The sequence below is a fragment of the Sus scrofa genome, chromosome 8 (assembly GCF_054392235.1).
Source record: "Sus scrofa isolate SSC_HxYL_T2T_F1_AM1 chromosome 8, Sscrofa_HxYL_maternal_Yorkshire_Landrace_v2.0, whole genome shotgun sequence".
Classification (NCBI taxonomy): Eukaryota; Metazoa; Chordata; class Mammalia; order Artiodactyla; family Suidae; genus Sus; species Sus scrofa.
Window position 1 is genome coordinate 97,175,315 of NC_139390.1, and position 23,160 is coordinate 97,198,474.

Genomic DNA, 23,160 nt, shown 5'->3' on the forward strand with positions numbered 1-23,160 from the left:
ATCTTTGGTAGGAGTGAAGTGATGCAACAATTGACTTTCAGTCTCATGATTGTACCTCCTTACTATCCTTGCATTCTGTCCTCTTCTCCATAATGCACCTTAGGGCTCTATTCCAGACTATTGTCATCTCTGGCCTGAAACTGTAAACCATTTTTCTTACCTCAAGTTTAACCCCCTTGAACTCATTCTCTGTGATACATCCAGGGAAAATTATTATCTAAAGTCTTTTTCTTTGGGAAATAGGAGTGCATCTTACGGACAAAAGTGAAGGGGAAAGTGGTAGGTCCAGGAATGAAAAGAACCAAGAAGGTTTAAAATGAGCAAAGAAGGTTGAAAAAAAAAAAAAGTAGCAGGGAGTGGAAATGAATAAAGGATGAGTCAACGACCCCCTCTCAGAAACCTATCCAGAACACAAATGCCCTGAAAAAAATCTAGGTTACTTACTTGGTTATAGTAAGGTGACTCACACCCTAGGGAAAATTAAGGGACATTTTAATCAGGAGAAGTCAGGAGGGGCTTAAGGAAGGATTTTAAATAGGGGACCATTTTTTAATTTGAAGGAATGTTAGTTTGATAGTTGGGTATCAATCTTTATTCAAGGGCAGTGATTTTAAAGCATGGTGAGGTTTGCCATTGATAAAGAAGCAGGGATCATTGTAAAATGAGGGTGGTATGCATTGGGTGGAGAGAGCCTTTTGGTGATTGTACCTGTGCATGCCAATCTTCATGTTAGATTGCTCACAGGGCCAGTTTCTGTTTCTTTCAAAGGAAAAGAGAAAGAAGGTTTGACCAGAAGCATTAATCACCTAATTGATCTATAGATCATAAATTTACAGTGTCACAATTCTGTCTGCATTTATAATAGAGGCAAAATATTGAAAAATCTTTGATTAATCTTAAACAGATGTTTTTGTCAACTAAGATCACTGAATTGAATGGATCAAAAGAACTTACAGTACTGACAAGATTTAGGTAGATCAATGATATACTAAACATATTTATCAAACATAGAAGAAAATGAAGACAGGAGGAATCGTAGCAGAAACACAAAAAGGTTTGAGTTCTTTGGAAATTTGGCAATACATACAGCAGCAAAAATGATGCTGTGCAGGAATGGAAAAACAGCATTAATATTTTACAAATGGGAACACTCTGGGTGCTGACTAGGTCTGTGCTATAGCTGTGCTAAGGGTGGGAGCGGGGCATGCGTTGAGGAAGGTGAATTGCACATGAGATGATATCTAGTCATGTTCAGGTTACCCAGATTGTTCTTAATATGGAAAAAGCGGATATAAGCCCAGTGCTTATTGATTTAATGAATGAAAAAGAATGAAGGGGATCTAAGTACAAGTATAATGATGAAAATAAAATTGAGAAATTTTATTTTCTTAAGTCTAAAGAAAAATGAAAAGTATTGGCAACATATGATCCTGGGCCAGGCAAAAAGAACATTAGTGGGACAACTGGCAAAAGTGAAATAAAATCTGTATATTATATATAATAGTATTTTATCAAGGTTAATGTGATATGTATTACTGAACTGTGATCATTAACGGGAATGTCTTTTCAAAAAAAAAAAAAAGCGCCATTAAATAGGCAGTTATTCCAATTTAAAGGAGTAACACATTTACAACTTACTCTCACACAAGTGTGTGCACATACATTCATAAAATACATAGGTCGAATATGCATGATATTTGTAAGTGTTTTGTTTTTAATTTTTCCAAATATATTATGAATTTAAAATATGTCAGAATAAAGATGTAAAAAACCTGAAGAGTACCTGGTGTGTAGCATGCTAGCTTGGAGCCTCAAATTCACAGATTCACTTCCATAAGTGTGAAGAAGTCATATACAAACAACTCATACAACTCAACAACAAGAAAACAAACAACCCAATGGAAAAATGGGCAGAAGACCTGAATAGATGGTTCTCCAGAGAAGATACAGAGATGGCCAATAGGCACATGAAAAAATGCTGAACATCACTAATTATCAGAGAAATGCAAATCAGAACTACAGTGAGGTACTACATCACACTGGTCAGAATGGCCATCATTAGTAAATCTTCAAATAACAAATGCTAGAGAGGGGTGGAGAAAAGGGAACCCTCCTACACTGTTGGTGGAAGTATAAATTGGTACAACCACTATGGAAAACAGCATGGAGATACCTCAGAAAACTAAATATAGAACTACCTGAGTTCCCATCATGGCTCAGTGGAAATGAATCTGACTAGCATCCATGAGGATGCAGGTTCAATTCCTGGCCTCGCTCAGTGGGTTAAGGATCTGGCATTACTGTGAGGTTGGTAAAGGTCACAGATGTGGCTTGGATCCTGCTATAGGCTAGCAGCTATACTCCAATTCGACCCCTAGTCTGGGAACCTCCTAATGCCTTGGGTGTGGCCCTAAAAAGAGAAAAAAAAAAAAAAAGAATTACCATATGATCCAGGAATCCCACTCTTGCGTATATATATATCAAGAAAAAACTATCATCGAAAAAGATACGTGCACCCCCATGTTCATTGCAAAACTATTCACAATAGCAAAGACATGGAAACAAGCTAAATGTCCATAGACAGATGAATGGATGAAGATGATGCGGTACATATGTACAATGGAATGCTATTCAGACATAAAAAAGAACAAAATAATGCCATTTGTTGCAACATGGATGAAACTAGAGACTCATACTAAGTGAAGTAACTCAGAAAATATAAATACCATATTATATCATATATCTGGAATATAATATATATGGCACAAATGAACCTATCTATAGAAAATAAACTCATGGACCTGGAGAACAGACTGTGATTGCCGAAAGGGAGAAGGAGGGAGTGGGATGGACTGGGAATTTGGGGTTAGTATATGCAAACTATTGCATTTGGAGTGGATAAGCCATGAGATCCTGCTCTTTAGCCCAGGGAACTATATCTAATCACTTGTGATGAAACATGATGGTGGATAATGTGAGAAAATAAATGTATATATATGTATAACTGAGTCACTTTGCCATACAGCAGAAATTGACAGAACATTGTAAATCAACCATAATAAAAAATTAAAAATAAAAAAACGAAGTCATGATTTAGAAAGAGCACCATGAGAGCAGGAGTCAAAAAGGATGCTTACATTGCTTCCTGACTCCTAATTTTGTAGGGTGTGGGAAATGAACAACCTCCATTTGAGAAGCTTAGATGAAGTACTGTATTCAGGAAAATTGTAAACTAAATTATTTATTATTATTGGAATAGAGACTAGTTTCTCAAGTAAAGATTCTTATTTATGACTACATTGATTTTTTTCCAGTTAGTATTGAAATTAAAGATACATTATGTAGTTATTTTTTCTGTGTGAACCTAAGTGGCTCCTATTGGGACTGGGCATAGATCCTTGGCCTCATTAGGAAAATATACTAACCAAATGAGCCAAATGCCCAGATCCAGTCAACCTGCACTCCCACAAACTGAGTGATTAACAATGTGGAACTGCAGAACAGAAATTGATAAATTAGTGAAGTAGATCCCAGTTTGGAAATCATAACCCAGTAAAACTAAAATAAATATATACTGATCTCAACCGAAATAGCTATATTCTTTTCCAATTAATTTAGTTTTCCATCTAAGTTTTATGAATTCAATGTCATGATGACTATGAAATATTATGAAGATGAAACAAAATGTATTTTATTTTATTTATTTTTTTTATAAATTTTTTTATTTTCCCACTGTACAGCAAAGGGGTCAGGTTATCCTTACATGTATACATTGCAATTACAGTTTTTCCCCCACCCTTTCTTCTGTTGCAACATGGGTATCTAGACAAAATTCTCAATGCTATTCAGCAGGATCTCCTTGTAAATCTATTCTAAGTTGTGTCTGATAAGCCCAAGCTCCCGATCCCTCCCACTCCCTCCCCCTCCCATCAGGCAACCACAAGTCTCTTCTCCAAGTCCATGATTTTCTTTTCTGAGGAGATGTTCATTTGTGCTGGATATTAGATTCCAGTTATAAGTGATATCATATGGTATTTGTCTTTGTCTTTCTGGCTCATTTCACTCAGGATGAGATTCTCTAGTTCCATCCATGTTGCTGCAAATGGCATTATGTCATTCTTTTTTATGGCTGAGTAGTATTCCATTGTGTATATATACCACCTCTTCCGAATCCAATCATCTGTTGATGGACATTTGGGTTGTTTCCATGTCCTGGCTATTGTGAATAGTGTTGCAATGAACATGCGGGTGCACGTGTCTCTTTTAAGTAGAGTTTTCTCCAGATAGATGCCCAAGAGTGGGATTGCAGGGTCATATGGAAGTTCTATGTATAGATTTCTAAGGTATCACCAAACTGTACTCCATAGTGGCTGTACCAGTTTACATTCCCACCAACAGTGCAGGAGGGTTCCCTTTTCTCCACAACCCCATCCAGCACTTGTTATTTGTGAACTCATTAATGATGGCCATTCTGACTGGTGTGAGGTGATACCTCATGGTAGTTTTGATTTGCATTTCTCTTATAATCAGCAATGTTGAGTATTTTTTCATGTGTTTGTTGGCCATCTGTATATCTCCTTTGGAGAAATGTCTATTCAAGTCTTTTGCCCATTTTTCCATTGATTGGTTTTTTTGCTTTTGGGTTGTATAAGTTGTTTATATATTCTAGAGATTAAGCCCTTGTCAGTTGCATCATTTGAAACTATTTTCTCCCATTCTGTAAGTTGTCTTTTTGTTTTCTTTCGTATATTTAAGTCTTTCAGCCATTTTGAGTGTATTTTTGTGCATGGTGTGAGGGTGTGTTCTAGTTTCATTGCTTTGCATGCAGCTGTCCAGCTGTCCATTGTTTCCCAGCAATGCTTGCTGAATAGACTTTCTTTTTCCCATTTTATGTTCTTGCCTCCCTTGTCAAAGATTAATTGACCATAGGTGTTTATTTATTTATTTATTCAGGGTTTATTTCCGGATTCTCTATTCTGTTCCATTGGTCTGTCTGTCTGTTTTGATACCAGTACCACACTGTTTTGATGACTGTGGCTTTGTAGTATTTCTTGAAGTCTGGGAGAGTTATGCCTCCTGCTTGGTTTTTGTTTCTCAGGATTGCTTTGGCAATTCTGGGTCTTTTTGGTTCCATATAAATGTTTGGATTGTTTGTTCTAGTTCTGTGAAAAAATGTCATGGGTAATTTGATAGGGATTGCATTGAATCTGTAGATTGCTTTGGGTAGTATGGCCATTTTTACAATATTGATTTTTCTAATCCGTGACCATGGAGTATCTTTCCATTTCTTTACATCTTCTTTGATTTCTTTGATTAATGTTTTATCGTTCTCGGCATATAGGTCCTTTACCTCCGTGGCAAGGTGCATTCCGAGGTATTTGATTTTGTGAGGTGCAATTTTAAAAGGTATCGTGTTTTTGTATTCCTTTTCTAATATTTCATTGCTGGTATACAGAAATGCACCTGACTTCTGAATGTTAACCTTATATCCTGCTACTTTGCTGAATTTATTAATCAGTTCAAGTAGTTTTAGGGTTGAGTCCTTAGCGTTTTCTAGGTATAGTATCATGTCATCTGCATACAGTGACAGTTTTATCTCTTCTCTTCCTATATGGATGCCTTTTATTTCTTTTGTTTGTCTAATTGCTGTGGCTAGGACTTCCAAAACTATGTTGAAGAGCAGTGGTGAGAGTGGGCATCCCTGTCTTGTTCCAGATTTGAGTGAGAAGGCTTTCAGTTTTTCCCCATTGAGTATTATATTTGCTGTGGGTTCATCATAAATGGCTTTGATTATATTCAGGAATGTTCCCTCTATACCCACTTTGGCGAGGGTCTTGATCATGAATGGATGTTGAACTTTGTCAAATGCTTTTTCTGCGTCTATTAAGATGATCATATGATTTCTGACTTTTTTTTGGTTAATGTGGTGTATGATGCTGATTGATTTGTGTATGTTGAACCATCCTTGTGAACCTGGGATGAACCCAACCTGGTCATGGTGTATAATTTTTTTGGTATGTTGTTGGATTCGGTTGGCTAAGATTTTGTTGAGAATTTTTGCATCTATATTCATCAATGATATTGGCCGATAGTTTTCTTTGTTGGTGGTATCTCTGTCTGGTTTTGGAATGAGGGTGATGGTGGCCTCGTAGAATGTCTTTGGGAGTATTCCTTCTTCTTCAACCTTTTGAAAGAGTTTAAGGAAGATGGGCACCAATTCCTCTTTATATGTTTGATAAAATTCACCTGTGAAGCCATCTGGTCCTGGACTTTTATTTGTAGGGAGTGATTTTATGACCTCTTCAATTTCATTTCTAGTGATTGGTCTGTTCAGTTGGTCTGTTTCTACTTGATTCAGTTTTGGCAGGCTGTGAGATTCTAGGAAATTGTCCATTTCTTCCAGATTGTCAAACTTGTTGCCGTATAGTTGTTCATAGTATTCTCTTATGGTTTTTTGTATTTCTGCTGAATCCGTTGTGATTTCTCCTTTTTCATTTCTAATTTTGGTTATTTGGGTTCTTTCTCTCCTCTTTTTAGTGCGTCTGGCCAGGGGTTTGTCAATTTTGTTCACCTTTTCAAAGAACCAGCTCTTGGTTTTATTAATTTTCTCTATTGTTTTTTGAGTCTCTATTTTATTGATTTCTTCTTTGATATTTATAATTTCCTTCCTTCTGCTGACTTTAGGTCTTTTTTGTTCTTCTTTTTCTATTTCCTTTAGGTGGAGGGTTAAGTTGTCAATTTGGGATCTTTCTTCTTTTTTGAGAAAGGCCTGTGTTGCTATAAATTTCCCTCTGAGCACTGCTTTTGCAGCATCCCATAGATTTTGAGAGGTTGTGTCTTCATTATCATTTGTTTCAAGGTATTTTTAAATTTTCTTCTTGATTTCCTCATTGACCCATTGGTTTTTTAGTAGCATGTTGTTTAGTCTCCATGTAGTAGGTTTTTTCTCTTTCCTTTTCCCATGGTTGGTTTCTAATTTCATGGCATTGTGCTCAGAGAAAATACTTGAGATAATTTCTATGCTCCTAAATTTATTGAGATTAGCTTTGTGTCCCAATATGTGGTCGATTCTTGAGAATGTTCCATGAGCATTTGAGAAGAATGTGTATTCTGCTTTTTTTGGATATAGTGTCCTGAAGATGTCAATTAAGTCTAACTTTTCTATTGTTTCCTTTAGGATCTCTGTTGCTTTATTGGTTTTCTGTCTAGAGGATCTGTCCATTGATGTGAGGGGGGTATTAAGGTCTCCTACTATGATTGTATTCTCATCAATATCTCCCTTTATGTCTGTTAATATTTGTTGTATGTATTTGGGCGCTCCTATATTTGGGGCATATATGTTGACGATAGTAAATAACATCCTCTCCTTGGATGGATACCTTAATCATTAAGTAATGTCCTTCTTTGTCTTTCTTTATGTCTTTTGTTTTAAAATCTATTTTGTCTGATATGAGCATTGTGACTCCTGCTTTTCTGTCTTGTCTATTGGCATGAAATATTTTTCCCCACCCTTTCACTTTCAATGTATATGTATCTTTTGTCCTAAGGTGAGTTTCTTGTAGGCAGCATATTGAAGGTTTTTGCCTTTTTATCCACTCAGCCACTCTGTGTCTTTTGATTGGGGCATTCAGCCCATTGACATTTAAGGTGTTAATTGATAGATGATTATTTATTGCCATTTGCACCTCGTGTTCCAGTTGATTCTATTGTTGTCCATTGTTCCTTTTTTTTTTTTTTTTTTGTTGGATGGTCTCCTGTTACTATCTGCTTGAGTGTATTTTTTTTTTCATTTTTTGCAAATGCAATATTTGCTTTTGGCTTGTGGTTACCCTGTTTTTTAAGTATGCTAACCCCTTCCCATAATTGTGTGTTTTAGCCTGATGGTCCTGTAAGTTTAGAGAGTTTGTAGAGTTTAGGTTCCTCTGCCAGCAATTGGTTGCTGTTCTGTGCGAGTCATTTATTCTGTAGATGTGCTTTTTTTTGTTGTGTTTGTGGGAGAGGGCGAGCGTGTCCCCCTACTCCTCCGCCATCTTGTCCTCCCCCCCCCAAAATGTATTTTAAATGCTTTTCCTGCTTATTTTTACTCTGCATCAACTATTTTTAAGGACAAAATTTAAATTTAATCTTATGTAAAAGGCAATGAAATAAATTTAGAAATAGTGCAAACTCCATATTTGTCTAAATATAGGGAACTTAGTAATTAATAGAAATATTTAACCATTTATATTTATTTTTAAGTGCAATTATGTGGAGTTAGATGATGTGTTTATATGGAGTTAGGACACTTGACCATTTTCTAACATTCAGTAAAGTATTCCTGTGGCATAGATCAAATTATTAACTTTTAAATTACTTGTTAAAGAATGCTTTGTTTGTAAGTGAGAAACCCAAATTGTTTTTACAGTTTTATGCGCTGTGTCTTGTGGCTTCTCCTTTATGAATGGTAACATGTTATCAAGTGGTATCTTAGACAAAATTATTAGGTGACTATTAAAATTGTCTTAGATTTCAAGTATATTGATGTACCTTAAAGGACATGCTATATAAAAGATGTATTCTATGATTCCTAAAATGTATCAGTCAGGTTCCCAACTGGAGACAGATGACATTTGCAAATTAAGATAATCTGAAGAAGTTTTTTTATATAAGGATTCGCTGAAGGGTACAAGTGAGGTGTAGTGGAACTTTAAATGTCAGTGCAGATTCCAGCACTAGCATAAATGGAAAAATGAAGGAAGGGTGGGGTTATAGATTATACAGGAAAGAAATGGCTTTGAGGATTTGTAGTCAAGGAATATAGCCAATCTGTGTTGACTCTACTGAAAAGGAGTTTGAGGATAATTTTTCTAACTTATCTCTCTTTTGTACTTCATATTTCCTACTTGGAATTCTTCATTGCTACAACTCAACCAAAAGGCAGAGTGCATGGGAGTTGTATAGACATAAGCCCACATGTATTATTGTCTTGGGTCAAGAGCAGGACTGGCAAAGCAGGGAATGGATGCAGAGAAGCAAGCAAAAAAAGCTATATTTAGATGTTTGCATTGGCTGCAACAAACATTGATGAACCACACAGTAAGAATCATTTGAGCTAAGTTTGATATTTATTTGCAGATAAAAACAATCAGTATATGTGCACATGAAGAACAGAGTGAAAAGGAAAAGTTCAACTACCTGTTTTCATTTATATCTTAAATCATAACTGTCTTAGTCCACTGGGGCTGCTCTATTGAAATACCATAGATTTGGTTGTTTAGAAACAACAGAAATTTTTTGCTCATAGTTCTGAAGACTGGAAAGTCCAAACACAAGACAAAATTGGCAGACAAAAATTGGCAAATTTGGTGTCTAACGAGAGCTCAATTCCTGGTTAATATATGGCTGTCTTTCAGCTGTGTCCTCACTTGGCAGAAGCAGGAAAGGCACTCTCTGCAATCTCTTTTATAATCCCATTCATTAGGGTGCTGCTCTCCTGACCCAATCACCTCTTCTAGAACCCACCTCCAAATAACATCACAATGGGGACAGTTCTTGACCTATGAATATTGGAAAATACGAATATTCACTCTATAGCAATAACTAAACAACAAATGCATTCTAAAAGATAAATGGTGTAATAGACAAATACAAGTTTCAGTTATCTGGGCTGGAGTGTTGGGGGCCTGTGTGAAGTCTTTCACAGTTTGCATACAAAGGATGTGTGTGTGTGCACACGTGTGTTTGTAAGTACATATTCTGTATAATCCACACTTTGCACCATGCATAATATATATTTGCACTGATTGTCACACAATACTCAAGAAACAAGATTTCTAAACAATGCATTCCAGAGAACCATAGTAATTAATCCTCCAAGATAAGGTCATTATTCCAAGTATTCCAGTTAGGGCTGGTTGTATTTGTTAACCTGAAGCTATAGCTATAGGTATTAGCAGTTTGATATAGGACAGAGACAGTCACTCTTTTCTGTAACTACATTCTAGAGTTTACAAATCTATAAGTTAAAAAAGCATAAGAGAGCATTCTCATTATATATTTTTCTATAATTGGTATTATATTAGGTTATAGATGCCTCAGTTTGGGAAACCAAGGAAGAAAATATATTTATTACTGTATATACTTTATATTACCTAAACTAAAACTCAATTTTATATGATATCTATAGCAATTGTGGCCCTAATTTTGTTTTGCAATATTTATATGCAGCATTCAATTACCCAAGGTGAGAACACTGCAATTAATTAAAATTTAAGTATTTAGTTCATATAAAGAATTGCACACATCATGTATCTATTTTTAAATAGATTATACTATAGAAAGAATTATTGATAAGTCACCTTCTAAAAAAATTCAAATATGCTCCCCTTTGACTGTTCTAATCAGCCCACAAGAGGAAAAAAGGGAATATGTGAGGGATTCCCAGAAATGAGTGTGAAGATGAATGGTAGTCAAAATGGAAAAATATATAGAAGTTTCAGGAGAATGTTGAAAATGTACTTATTTAATACTTCAGGAAATATTTTTATTTCTATAATTCAAATTATATTTATATATCTACTAGCCAACAATAAATATTCAGAAAACAGAGGACAAATGATAAACAAATCTGTTGTGTATATTAGGAGATTGTATCGCAGAAATATTTTCATTATTTTGTGCTTTAAAAAACCAAGATCATAAGTAAATACATACTATAATATTATTTGAAAAATACCTAATTTCTCATTGGCTCACATCTATCATAGACCATATGACGCCATAATGATTAGGTATTTTTTAAAGAAAAGATAACAAAGGAAATAAATATTAACTAACAGATTTCTAATAAAAGAGTTTATAAATGCAAGTTTATACAGCTAGAAGTGATTTCTGAATGTAAGAATGAGAGCATTAGAAGTTATTCCATATTTAGGGAGTGAGAAAACATTACATATGTATCATGAGTTTTTAAAAATCATTAAAATCATTTACCTGAAACAAATCTTAATAGACTTTATTAATTGGCTTTGGTTGGTTAGTTTGTTGTAATTTCATGAGCTGGTAAATCCCCTTTAGAAGCTGGTGATTTGCCTAACCTTTCAGCTTTTTTTATTATCTTTTCACACATAGTTTGAAGGGAAGGTTCTTTCACAATGTACCTATTTACATTGGCTCTGGTAATTATCTTTATTATTATTAGTCTTATTTATTTTGTGTGTTTTCTGATTGCATTTTGTTACTATTACATAGATCTGTTTATTTTCTTATTTCCACCATATCTTACTTTCATTATTTTTTTAAATAAAATATACCTTGTCTGGAGATTTCAAAAATTTAGTAGCTTTTTGTGTTTTTTTGTAATGGTAATTATTGCAGGAATCTTAAGCCAGAACAAAACCAAAATGGAGGTTGTAAAATAATGTAATTACTTAAAAGTGGGTTAGTCTTGAGATATCTTCTCTGGGATACTTGTAGGTACCATTAGATGATGTCCTTACACAGTAGTAGAGAAAAATCCTGGTCAAAGAGAGTCCTCTCCTTCGAAATTCTTCCAGGGTTTGGACTTTGCATACCATTACCTCTGTAGCAAAAAACCCAAAGCAAAAAACCAAAAAGCCTTCCTGCTTAACTGGGAGCTTTTTCTTCATCCTCTTATTTTATTTTGACAAATAATAACCTTTAAAGAAATTCAAAGGAGTTTCAGGAGTTCCCGTCATGGTTCAGAGGTTAATGAACCCGACTAGTATCCATGAGGATGTGGGTTTGATCCCTGGCCTTGCTCAGTGGGTTAAGGATCCGGCGTTGCCATGAGCTGTAGTGTGTGTTTCAGATGTTGCTCAGATCCTGCATTGCTGTGGCTGTGGCGTAGGCCAGCAGCTACAGCTCCGATTCAACCCCTAGCCTGGGAACTTCCATATGCCGTGGGTGCAGCCCTAAAAAAACAAAAAGTGTTTCGTGCTTTAGAGGCAGAAAGGAAAAAAAAAAAATGAGAAAGTAGATTAACTTCTATAGGAAGAAACATATTAATACAGCAGGAAAGAAAAGGAATATGTTATCTGAAGAAAAATAGAGTTTGGTACATGTAGGAAGTTGATAGCATATATTATCAATGAAAGCAACAGTTTTTTCTCTCTTCTTAAAGATGATCTACCCAGATTGTGGGATCACTCATAAATATCAGAAATGCGGTGATCCCTCTTCCCATGCCAGGGTTGCAGAAATGCATTCAAGATGCTATAGTTTAGAGGTTGAATTGGATTTGGGCAGAAGCTTATTAGTTTTTATGGCACTATTAGAACTAATACCAAATTACAGATGGGAAAAAAAATCATGGTTTTATCTAGGAGTGTAGGAATATTAAATACTGTTTGTGTGTATTAATAGGAAAATACATCCGAGCTGCAAAGAATCTCTTTAGAAAGGGTACTTGAGATATAGCCATTTCGATATTGGGGGTCATTCAGTACCAACTTTCATTTTATCTAATAAATAGTCCAGTGCTCTAGCTGGAACTATACAATAGTTCTATAGATTTTTGCATTTTGGCTGCCGTTCATCCTCACACTCATTTCTGGGAATCCCTCATATATTCCCTTTTTTCCTCTTGAGAGTTGATTAGAATAGTCAAAGGAGAGCATACTTGAATTTCATTAGAAGATGACTGATCAATAATTCTCTCTTTCTATAGTATAATCTATTTATAGTTTAGACTATAAATAGTTCTTATCAAAATAAGAACTTGAAAAATAAATATTCTCGTAGATATTTTACCTATATAAGTTTTTGAAGACTTTACTGTAATTTTAAATTGTGAATTTATGAAAAAATACAAATATAAAATATATATATAGCCTTGCAATTATATTTCATTATTTAATATTAATTATTTTTATAAAAATAGGAAATTAAATTTCCACAGTTTTCTTCAAATATGAATATTTCAGTCAATGATATAAATGTTAACTGTTGTATGAATTATATATAGATTACAATAAATCATATGTACATATAATTTTCTGCATATAAGGGAAAAATATTCCCTAATGTTCTGATAAAAGAAATCCTTAAAAAAAATCACATTTGAGGTCTAATCAACCTCCTTTTGAATAGCTTATTTCACAAAAAATTAACGAAAGTCTCAAACCTATTTATAATCTCCAGTCAAATCTTTGGATAACACCTGAATGGGATGTCATGGAGTTCAGTGGAAAAATACATCTCAAAACATGAATAAGTTGAATAGAAATTTAACAGCTACTTAATGCAAGAGACACAACTAGTAGTTTGAATGTCTTCAACATAGAGGGCCTTGGGAAACAGATGATTCTTTCCAGTGAAATCATAGCAGAACTTTGAGTAAGTGAAGACTGCCTTAAAAATCTATGAGTTCAATGGAAGAGAAAGGACAAAACTGAAACAGACCCACTCTAAAGCTCTAAGTTCAAGACTCTACAAAGTAAAGGTGAACAGCCCAAAGTCTCACTGACTACTGGAACAGAAATCAGTTATCTTCCCTGAAAGATGAGAGAAGCAAGAGTCAACAATACATCACCCAAAATGTCCAATAAGCCATAAAAATGACTAGAAATATGATGGAGTAGGAAAATATGACTCCTGGACAAAGGAAAGTAAATAAACACAGGTTCCAAGATGAACCAGGCATAGAAATTAGCAGGCAGAGGTTTTAAAGCAGTTATTGTAAATATATTCAGATGCCCAAAGAAAATCTTAGTAAGTTAAGAAATACTTTGAAACAATAAGACTGAAGCTTTAAGAAATTAAAATTTATTGAATTGTACTAATAGGATATTGAGGATGACAAGATCAGCTCAGTGACCTTAGAGACAGAGCAATAGAAAATATCTAATGTAAAATGCAGAGAGAAAATTATGTTAAAAAAATGCATAAGTTGGATGTCAGTAACCAGTAGATCTAATACATGTGTAATTAGAGTCCTAGCAAAGAAGAGAGAAAAATAGGAGAAAGAGAAATAAATAAATATATATTTGAAGAAATAATGAGAAAGATGTCCAAAACATGAAGGAAAACACAAATATACTGATTAATGTAGTTCAGAAATCCTAAAGCAGACTAAATTAAAATAAAATCACACCCAGACATATTATAATTAAATTGCTTAAAAGAAGAGATAATAATAAATATCTTAAAAGCATCTAAAGAAAAAGTGTCACATTAAATACAGAAGAATAAAGATAAAAAAATAACAGTGGAATTCTCCAGAATCAAAAACAAAATAATGCTAGTACACAGTGGACCAGTGTCTTTAAGGCACATAGAAGAGAAGCAAACAAACAAGCAAAACACAGAAATTGCTGTGAGAAATATTCAGAGAGATACATATGATTTCAGATGGAACTTATCAAAGGATAGAATGAATAGATAGATAAGTACATTGGATAAATGAGAAAGACTAACTTAATGTTTTTTCTGTGATTAGTTTAATATTCAGCTAATAATTAATGCAAAAATAGAACATTTTATGGTTAGGTTTATAGTATATGTAGATATCAAAACATGGCCATAGCACAACAAAATTGAGGTAAATGAAGTACTATTATTACAAGGTGCTTACATTTTGCGTAAAGTGCTGAAATATTAACTCTATACTCTGATAAATTAAGGATATATAAAATAATTCCAAAAGCAAAAACAAAATAGGTACTGAATGGTATAGCAAAAAGGAATTTAAATGGAATGTTAAAAAATAATTGATCTAAATACCAGAGAAGGAAGGCAAGGTGATAACAGAAACAGAAAAATAAGTGAACACATAAATATAGATAGATAATAGGATAGTGGTAATATAAGTCCGATTACATTGCAATTACATCAGATAGAAATAAGAATTAACGATTCAATTAAAAGTTACATATTGTAAGTCTGAATTTTAAAATAATAATAATCATTTAAGCCAGGCATAATTATTATTTTCACTAAGAGATATGCACTTTAAATATAAAGTAATAAATGGTTTTAAAGTAAAAATGATATAAATTCCATGCAAACATTAAACACAAGAAAGCTAGTGTGTCTAGTAAAATAAACTTCAAGGCAAACCATATCATGAGGACTAGAGAGGGACATACAGTTAAAAAAGAAAACCTTCTGAGGACTATTTTTCAATCGAGCCTTATCAACAATTATCAGTCACATATTCAGAGTATCTATTATTCCCGTACCAGAAAATGTTTCCTGATCTAGGATTTGTATGGATTCTGTATTTTAAAGTATCTGATGTTCAAACTGTCATTATTCAAAATACCCGTTTGAGCTTGAGCTGTGTAGTTTTTAGCTGCCATTTATTTGTAGGTCAATGTCATAAAAGATAAGAGGTAATATTAATGCTACATGACAGATACTAGAGAATTCTTGTTCTGATCTGCACAAGCTCTTATGGAACAATGGGAAATCAGAGAAAGAACAAGAGGTCATCTGCAGCCAAACCTGGTCAGGAAGATATAGAATCTTTTCATCTTTCTTTTTGTTCCCTCTATCCTGCTTTCTTCTTTCAATTGGAAGTAGTATTGTGAATAGATTCAGCAGAAAATAAATGAAGCTATCAAAAATTATTTTTTTTTTCAGAATCATTCCCTGAATTTCAGGACAGACATTAGTATATGAGCTAAGGTATATCAGAAGACACTAGGAAACTAAAGTATTAATAAACTTTAATGTGAAATCATTGATGTGATGAGGCTGGAATATGTGCACCCTTTTACATAGTGAAGATCTGCTAGACAAATTGTTACCTCTTGCTATTCCCAAAACTAGTCTTTTCAAAGAGCAGAGAAAGATACATTTATCTATCCTAAACCATGTAAGAAACAGCCTCTTCATAACATCCAGTAATATCCAGTAATCCTAAAATATTTATTTGAGTTCTTACCTTTAAAAGAAAAAATTGCTCTTTGAACAGATTATATATGTATATGCATACACATTCACACCATATGTATAATATTAATACAATCAGTACAGTCATCTTCTTCATACTTGGTAATATGAATTTATTGGTTAGAGTGACTCTGAAATAAAAGAATAAAGTGATGTATTCTCTAAGATACAAAGAAAACTAGAGTAACAGATTATGAGTGTTGGCTGTTCAAATACAAGTTTAAATGTTTGCCAGAGGTTGGGGAAATCACGTCAACAAGATTTAAAATTACTGTCACATTTTCAAACTGAACAGTTGAAAATATTTAAGGATTGAATTTTCTTGTTTTATGGAAGAAATATAGCTGTATACCATTAAACATTAACATTTGTCTAACTAATATAGAGTTTCTTTCCTTCGCTGTATTTGAAAATAATAATTTTAAGTTCATAACTTAAAAGAAAAGTTTATATTTAAAAATAATGTTCCAAACAGTGTAAAATATGCCACCTAAAAAATAGCTAATAATTGTTTTGAATCAGTTGTGAAAATAAAATTCCAGATTCTGTTGTTAATGAATTTTATCTTTAAAAAAATTTTTAATAAGAGTATAGTTGATTTATAATGTTTCTTAAATTTCTGTAGTACAGCAAAGTGATCCAGTCACCACTTTCCCCTGACAAAACAAGTCTGATCTCCATGTCCCTGAGTCTGTTTCTGTTTTATAGATAGGATCACTTGTGCCATATGTTAGATTCCACATAAAATAATTAGCTATAGTCTTCCAGTATGCTATGTACGTGGTTGAATCTGTAACATTACTTTGAATCAGACTGATAAAACATTTTAATATATTGCTTAATTCAAAATATTACCTGGAGTTCCCATTGTGGCTCCTTGGAAATGAATCTGACTAGTAACCATGAGTTTGTGTGTTCGATCCCTGGCCTCATTCAGTGGGTTAAGGCTCCTGCGTTGCCTTGAGCTGTGGTGTAGTTTGCAGACGCAGCTCAGCTCCTGCACTGCTGTGGCTGTGGCATAGGCCGGCAGCTGTAGCTCTGATTAGACCCCTAGCCTAGGAACCTCCATATGCCACGGGTAGAGCCCTAAAAAGAAAAAAAAGAAAGAAAGAAAAGAAGAAAAAAAAATTCCCTAATTTACTTAATTTTTTGAAATATATAATCAGATCCAGTGATTTTACTTTCATTAAACAATGCATTGTTTAACACACTTCTGTTTTGTTTTCTTTTTTTTTTTTTTTTTTTTTTTTTTCTGCCTCCTTTGCAGCATATGGAAATTCCCAGACCAGGGGTCGATTCGGAGCTGCAGCTGCTAGCCTATGCCACGGCCAGGGCAACATTGGATCCCAGCCACATCTGCAGCCTATCCCACAGATTATGGCAATTCCAGAACCCTAATTCACTGAGCAAGTCTGGGGAATGGCCCTGCATTTTCATGGTGACTACGTAGGGTTCTAACCCACTGAAACACAATGGGAACCCCAGAGTTTTCTTTCTTGACTAAGGTTCATTATGGTAAAAATATTGAAGATGTTGTGGGCACTTACTGCGTGAAGCATGTGCCCACAAATCTACTGAGGTCAGGGTAGAAAAGACTACAGTGAAGGCACGGATGGACTTAATTAGAACACAAGTGATACAGACCAGAAATCCAAAGAGATGAAGCATGCATCACCCTCCAGAGTGAGTATTAACATAACCTACACCCCATTTTTTCCCATGAGGAAACATGAGTGATGTTCTGTGGAATACCTAAACGTAATGGACTATGGAGCATCCACATACAGGGTTCATGTCTGCAAAGAGGGATACGGACAAGAATCTGAGTCCTTGTCATGATTAGTTACCTTTGGGTAAGTCATGTCCTTCACATTCAGTACCTTAAGTACTTTTACACATGTTGGCAGGGTTAGGAATAATGAAGATAAGGTGACCTGCAGAAGACATTCAAAAAGGCAGAAATTCATTGTTATTATCATATTCATTTCACAAGGTAGTGAGAAATGTATCTAATGGGGAAAAATAATAAATAGATATATTTGTATTTCAACAAGTTAAATGTTAGACCATTCCTTCTCAATCCTATCAGAACCAGTCCCACATACATTGCAATGAGTCTCTTATTGTGTAATGATGACTAGAGAAACTGTAACCTAACTTCACAGACAGCTATAAAAGTAATGTAATGCTCTAACTGTATTATTAAATGAATATAAAAATGAATTTAAAATTAAAAATAATATATGCCTCAATAATCAAATTCTTGGCCATACCTTTGGTAGAAGACTCAATGAAAAAGCCCAAGACCTTTGCATTATATTAATATAGAAAATTGCAACTTATAAATGTAGTTCAATAGTAAGAGTAGCACACCATTGGTTATGTGGATTTTGGAAATTATTTAATAATATTATTTATTATATTAAAAATATTATTTTCTCTCCTTGCATAATTGTCAAATAATTGGAAAATTACATTAATAAAAGGTGCTCCCAAAAACATCGGGTTTATGAAAAAAATTATAGTTCTAGGTTGAAATCTTTTTAAGTAATTTTTTATCTTATGTAAATATGTAAATATATATCAGATCACCTTAGTATGTGCTGACAAAAGTCCATTTTTGGAATGGTGTGGCCTTGGCCGATTTTTATTAAATGCCAATGGCTCCTCATTCCCCTACGACACTGAAAAGTCCTACAGATTTCCAAATGCCTCACTGGATAGAATTTTCCATCCCTAAGGTAGTCCATTTTGGATAATTCCCACCATGATAACTTAGCAAAGAAAACCTTCTTTTTATTGTTTGAGCTTCCTCAATAAAGGGATATTGAGGGAGTTCCACATCAGGTTAAGGACAGCATTGTCACTGCTGTGGCTTGGGACACTGCTCTGGCTTGGCATGGGTTTGATCCAGGGCCCAGGAACATCCACATGCCACGGGTGTGGCAAAAAAAAAAAAAAAAAAAGAAAAAAGAAAAGAAAAAGAAAAAAAAGAGAAAAAGGAAATAAAAAATATATATAAAAAAATAATGACACCATAGGGAACTATATCTACCCCCTTGTGATGGAACATGATAGAGGATAATGTGAGATAAAGAATGTGTGTGTGTATATATATGTGTATATATACATGACAGTCACTTTGCTGTACAGCATAAATTGACAGAACATTATAAATCAACTGTAATTAAAAATTTTACCAAAAAATGACACCAAGATTTAAAATAATAATAAAAAATAAAGGGATATTGAAATGAAGCTGGACCTTGGTAAGCATCTACATACCATGGGATTCAGATTTTGTAATGTGTTTCTTTTTCTTTTTCTTCCTTTTTTTCTCTCCTTTCATTGTTTTTTTCCCCTTGCTTTCAAGAGGTACTTATAATACATTTACCATATATAAAACACTATCCTGGTGATAGAACCATGAATGAGTAAATCACACTCCTTGTAAAGCTTTTTCAAATGAGGAGGGTAGAAATGAAAAGGAGTAACTCAAACAAAGGGCTTGTATGTGTGAAATAAAAGTTAAAATATTAAATATGAGCACTTGAATAGAAGAGCAGGATCTGAGGGTAAAATGGGGACTGGAAGAAGAGAATATAAAAGAAGTTTGAGTTGAGAGAGGCTGATTAGGCTGGTGACTGTTCTACATGGGAAAGTTATGACTGATATCTCTGAGAAAGCACCATTTGAAAATACTTATATGAGACAGTGAGAAGATATTTGAGAAGAGTTTCTCTGGTGAAGACAATGTCAAGAGCAAAGTTCCTATGTGAAGTGCATGCAGGACACTGTAGAAGTTTAGAACTTACTCTAACTTCGATGAATAGCTGTAGGAGAGTTTTGTACTTTAAAAGGATCACTCTATAAGAACTCCCTGAAATGAGAGATTGCATGATTGAGGCTGTATTTTGAAGGTAAAACTGACAGTATTTGATGATGGATTGAAGCAGTAGAAGGAAGATAATCAAAGATTTTCATGTTTGGCAATGAGCCCTGGATGAACAGTGGTGCAATTTACTATGATACAAAGGATAGGGAGGAGCAAGCTGGCACTGGGACATGGTAGAATTTAAAGCAAGGCATTTGGAGACATTATATCTGAATTTACTCTTAGATTCACAAATAAAAATCAAGAAGGAGGTAAGGGCAAGTAGAATATATGAATTTCGAGCTCAGGAGAGAGCCATGAGTAGAGAAATAAACATATTTGTCAGCAGCAGCTTGTCTATGTCATGTGGAACTTAAATGAAGATAGAGTAGAAATTAGTGAAGGGCTTTGAATGCAAAAAATGTTATTTTAAGAAACAATTAATAAAGAATTCAAATTTTTAAAGCATACAAAATTACTAAATATTTTATGATTTTGTTAAACAAGTATTTATCACTATCTAAACAGTATTAGTTTCTGTCATTGAAATATATTTCTACAAAATTATGTGGAAAGAAACCTGCACAAAGGAGATAAAAACGCCTCTCTGTTGATAGGATTTTAAGCTAAGCTTATTGTTGTCATTTGTTCTTTCACCTAGAAGACATGCATGATTTTTTTAAATTGGCAAATATACCATTTGTAAAATTGTGCATTAAAGGCATTAATTTGCTAGCAGTGTACAGGATAAATTAGCATCAACTAGGGGCAGTGTGAGACACTAGTTAGAACATTATTTGGAAGGTATTTGCATCAATGTATCTTGCAATAAAATAGAAAAAGCTCCCAGTTAAGCAGGAAGGCTTTTTGTTTTTTTTGCTTTGGGTTTTTTGTTTTGTTTTTTGTTGTCAAATTTAAATAAATTATATCTTGAAGAAAATCCCCATACAATCTTGAATTTTGATGTAAATAAATACAGTACTGGCCCTTGATACCTCTGTGTTTTGCCTTGCATATTGGCACACTAAATAAAAACCCTGACTAAACACATTTATTCTGCCCTTTCACACATGCAAATATGTCATTAAAAGTGACATATATATATAACTATGTTGATTGATATCAATTAAATTCAGGATGACAATGTTGAAAAAAGCCCATAAAGATACCCAGGCAGAGGTACACTGTAGAACTTGTTCAGTCGCCTCCTCACCCCACCCCACCCCCAACTATGGGAGTATTTCGTATCTGCTTCTTTATTTGTCAAACCTCCTATATATTCACACCTACTTACACTAAGGTAGTGGCCCCACTTCCTCCTCCACTGTCAAAATAGAAGCAGTAAAAAAAAGAGTCTACACATTTCCATTGCCTCATGTTCCTACTTACCAGTATCTTAAGATAATGTCCCCCAGCATATCATCATACTTCATCTATCCATGATTCTGCCTAAGTTAAATAATTTGTTTTTCACACACTATGTCCCCTTTATACTTTGTACTTCAGTACAGAGCCCCAGGAATACTTTTGGGATCTCTTAGTCAAAATTATTTTCTACATGTGGGCAGTTTCCATCATTATAAAAACATAATGTTACTGTTGCATCTTTAAAAAACATTATTGTTTTAAATTCCAGCTGTCACAGCAGTTCCCATTTGTTGTAAAATTCTAAGAAAAAATTGTCCTTGTAAACATCCTCAAATTCTCACATTTTTTTCTCCCTTAAATCCAATCCAGCTGAAAGTTTGCTCCTAGTATTCCACATAAATATCCCCAATGATTTCTACATTGTCAAATTCCTGTCCATTTTTTCTTCTTAATTTAATTGATCTATCAGTATTTGACACAGCTGACATTCTCAACCTTGATGCACTACTTCTTTTGGATGTCAGGATACCACTCTGTCCTGTTTTTTTCTCTCTCACTGTTAGATCCTTCTCAGTAATCTTTACTGGTTCCTACTTTTTCTCCACCCCCTTAACATAGGCGCAACCCAGTCCTTGGTCTATCTATCCTGGCTTTGAATGCCATGTATTTGCTGCCAACTGTCATTCTTATTTCCTGCTTAGGTCTTTTTTTCTGAATTCCAGGCTCAGATATATAACTACCTTTGTTACATCCCCATATTTCATTGCTATCTCAAAATCAGCATGTCAAGGAGTTCCCATCGTGGCTTGATCCCTGGCCTTGCTCAACGGTTAAGGATCCAGCGTTGCATGAACTGTGGTGTAGGTTGCAGACTTGGCTCGGATCTGGGCGTTGCTGTGGCTGTGGTGTAGGCTGGCGGCTATAGCTTCGATTAGACCCCGAGCCTGGGAACCTCCATATTATGTGATTGCGGCCCTAGAAAAGGCAAAAAGACACACACACACACACACACACACACACACACACACACACACACACACACACACACACACACGTCAGCATGTCAAAACTAATGCACCACTTCCAAAATATCTACTCCTCCTACATTCTTTTCTATCTCAGTATTCAAGGGTAGGGGTACTCCTGATTATATTCCTAGTTGTTTGTGCCAAAAACTTTTAGACAATTTACTCCCCTTTCCCTCATCATGTTTCTTATCCAATGCCACTCAAAGATATCTATAGTTACCACTTCTCTCTACTTCCATTTCTATCATTAGGGTCTGAACAGTTTCATCTCTGGACTCTATTCACCACTAGGTAGTCTTTCTTCCTTCCTTCCCTTCTTCCTTCCTTCTTCCTACCTTCTTTCTTTCTTGCTTGCTTTCTTGCTTCCCCTCCTTCCTCCTCCTTTTGTCAAATAAACAATTAGTGAAGTTGATTTGAAATGTAAATCAGTCCTGCAGTGACATCTTATTTTATTAAGGGTGAAAACACAAATCCTTACAAGGACCTCTAAGACCAACCAAAACTGGTTCTCCATTACTTTCCTGACCTTGTCTGCCACTCCCCTCTCACACACAGTCCTTGAGCTATTATTCCTCTTTTCTCTTTGGCAAATGCTTTAGGTGTACTCCTAGCTTCACTCCTTGGCTCCTGTTCCTTCTGCTTGGAATTCTCCACTCTGGATATCAAATGGCCACCCTCCTTATATGCTATGGATTATTACTGAAATATTATTTTCTCAAGGATATTCTTCTTAAGCATGCCCTGATTAACCTATTTAAAATTGCAACCACATCTTCCCCCAGAACTCATAAACCTATTCTATTCTGCTTAAAAAAAAAAAGTTTTTCTCCAGCATTTAAGAATGTTCTAAGAGTACAGTCAAGCCTCATTTTTAGAGAATTTTTATATTTGAGATTTCATCTACTCCCAAAAATGTATTGTAACCCTACCCAAGTCATATACATGGTCCTCTTGAACATATGCAAAGAGATAGGAAATTGGGGTCACTTGGCATGC

The 23,160-nt window shown here is 34.5% G+C and overlaps 1 long non-coding RNA gene across 3 annotated transcripts in view; it reads left to right on the plus strand.

Moving 5' to 3' along the window:
- LOC102163618 (uncharacterized) overlaps nt 1-23,160 on the plus strand; it is a 501,092-nt gene that overhangs the window by 35,892 nt on the left and 442,040 nt on the right. The window lies entirely within an intron of this gene.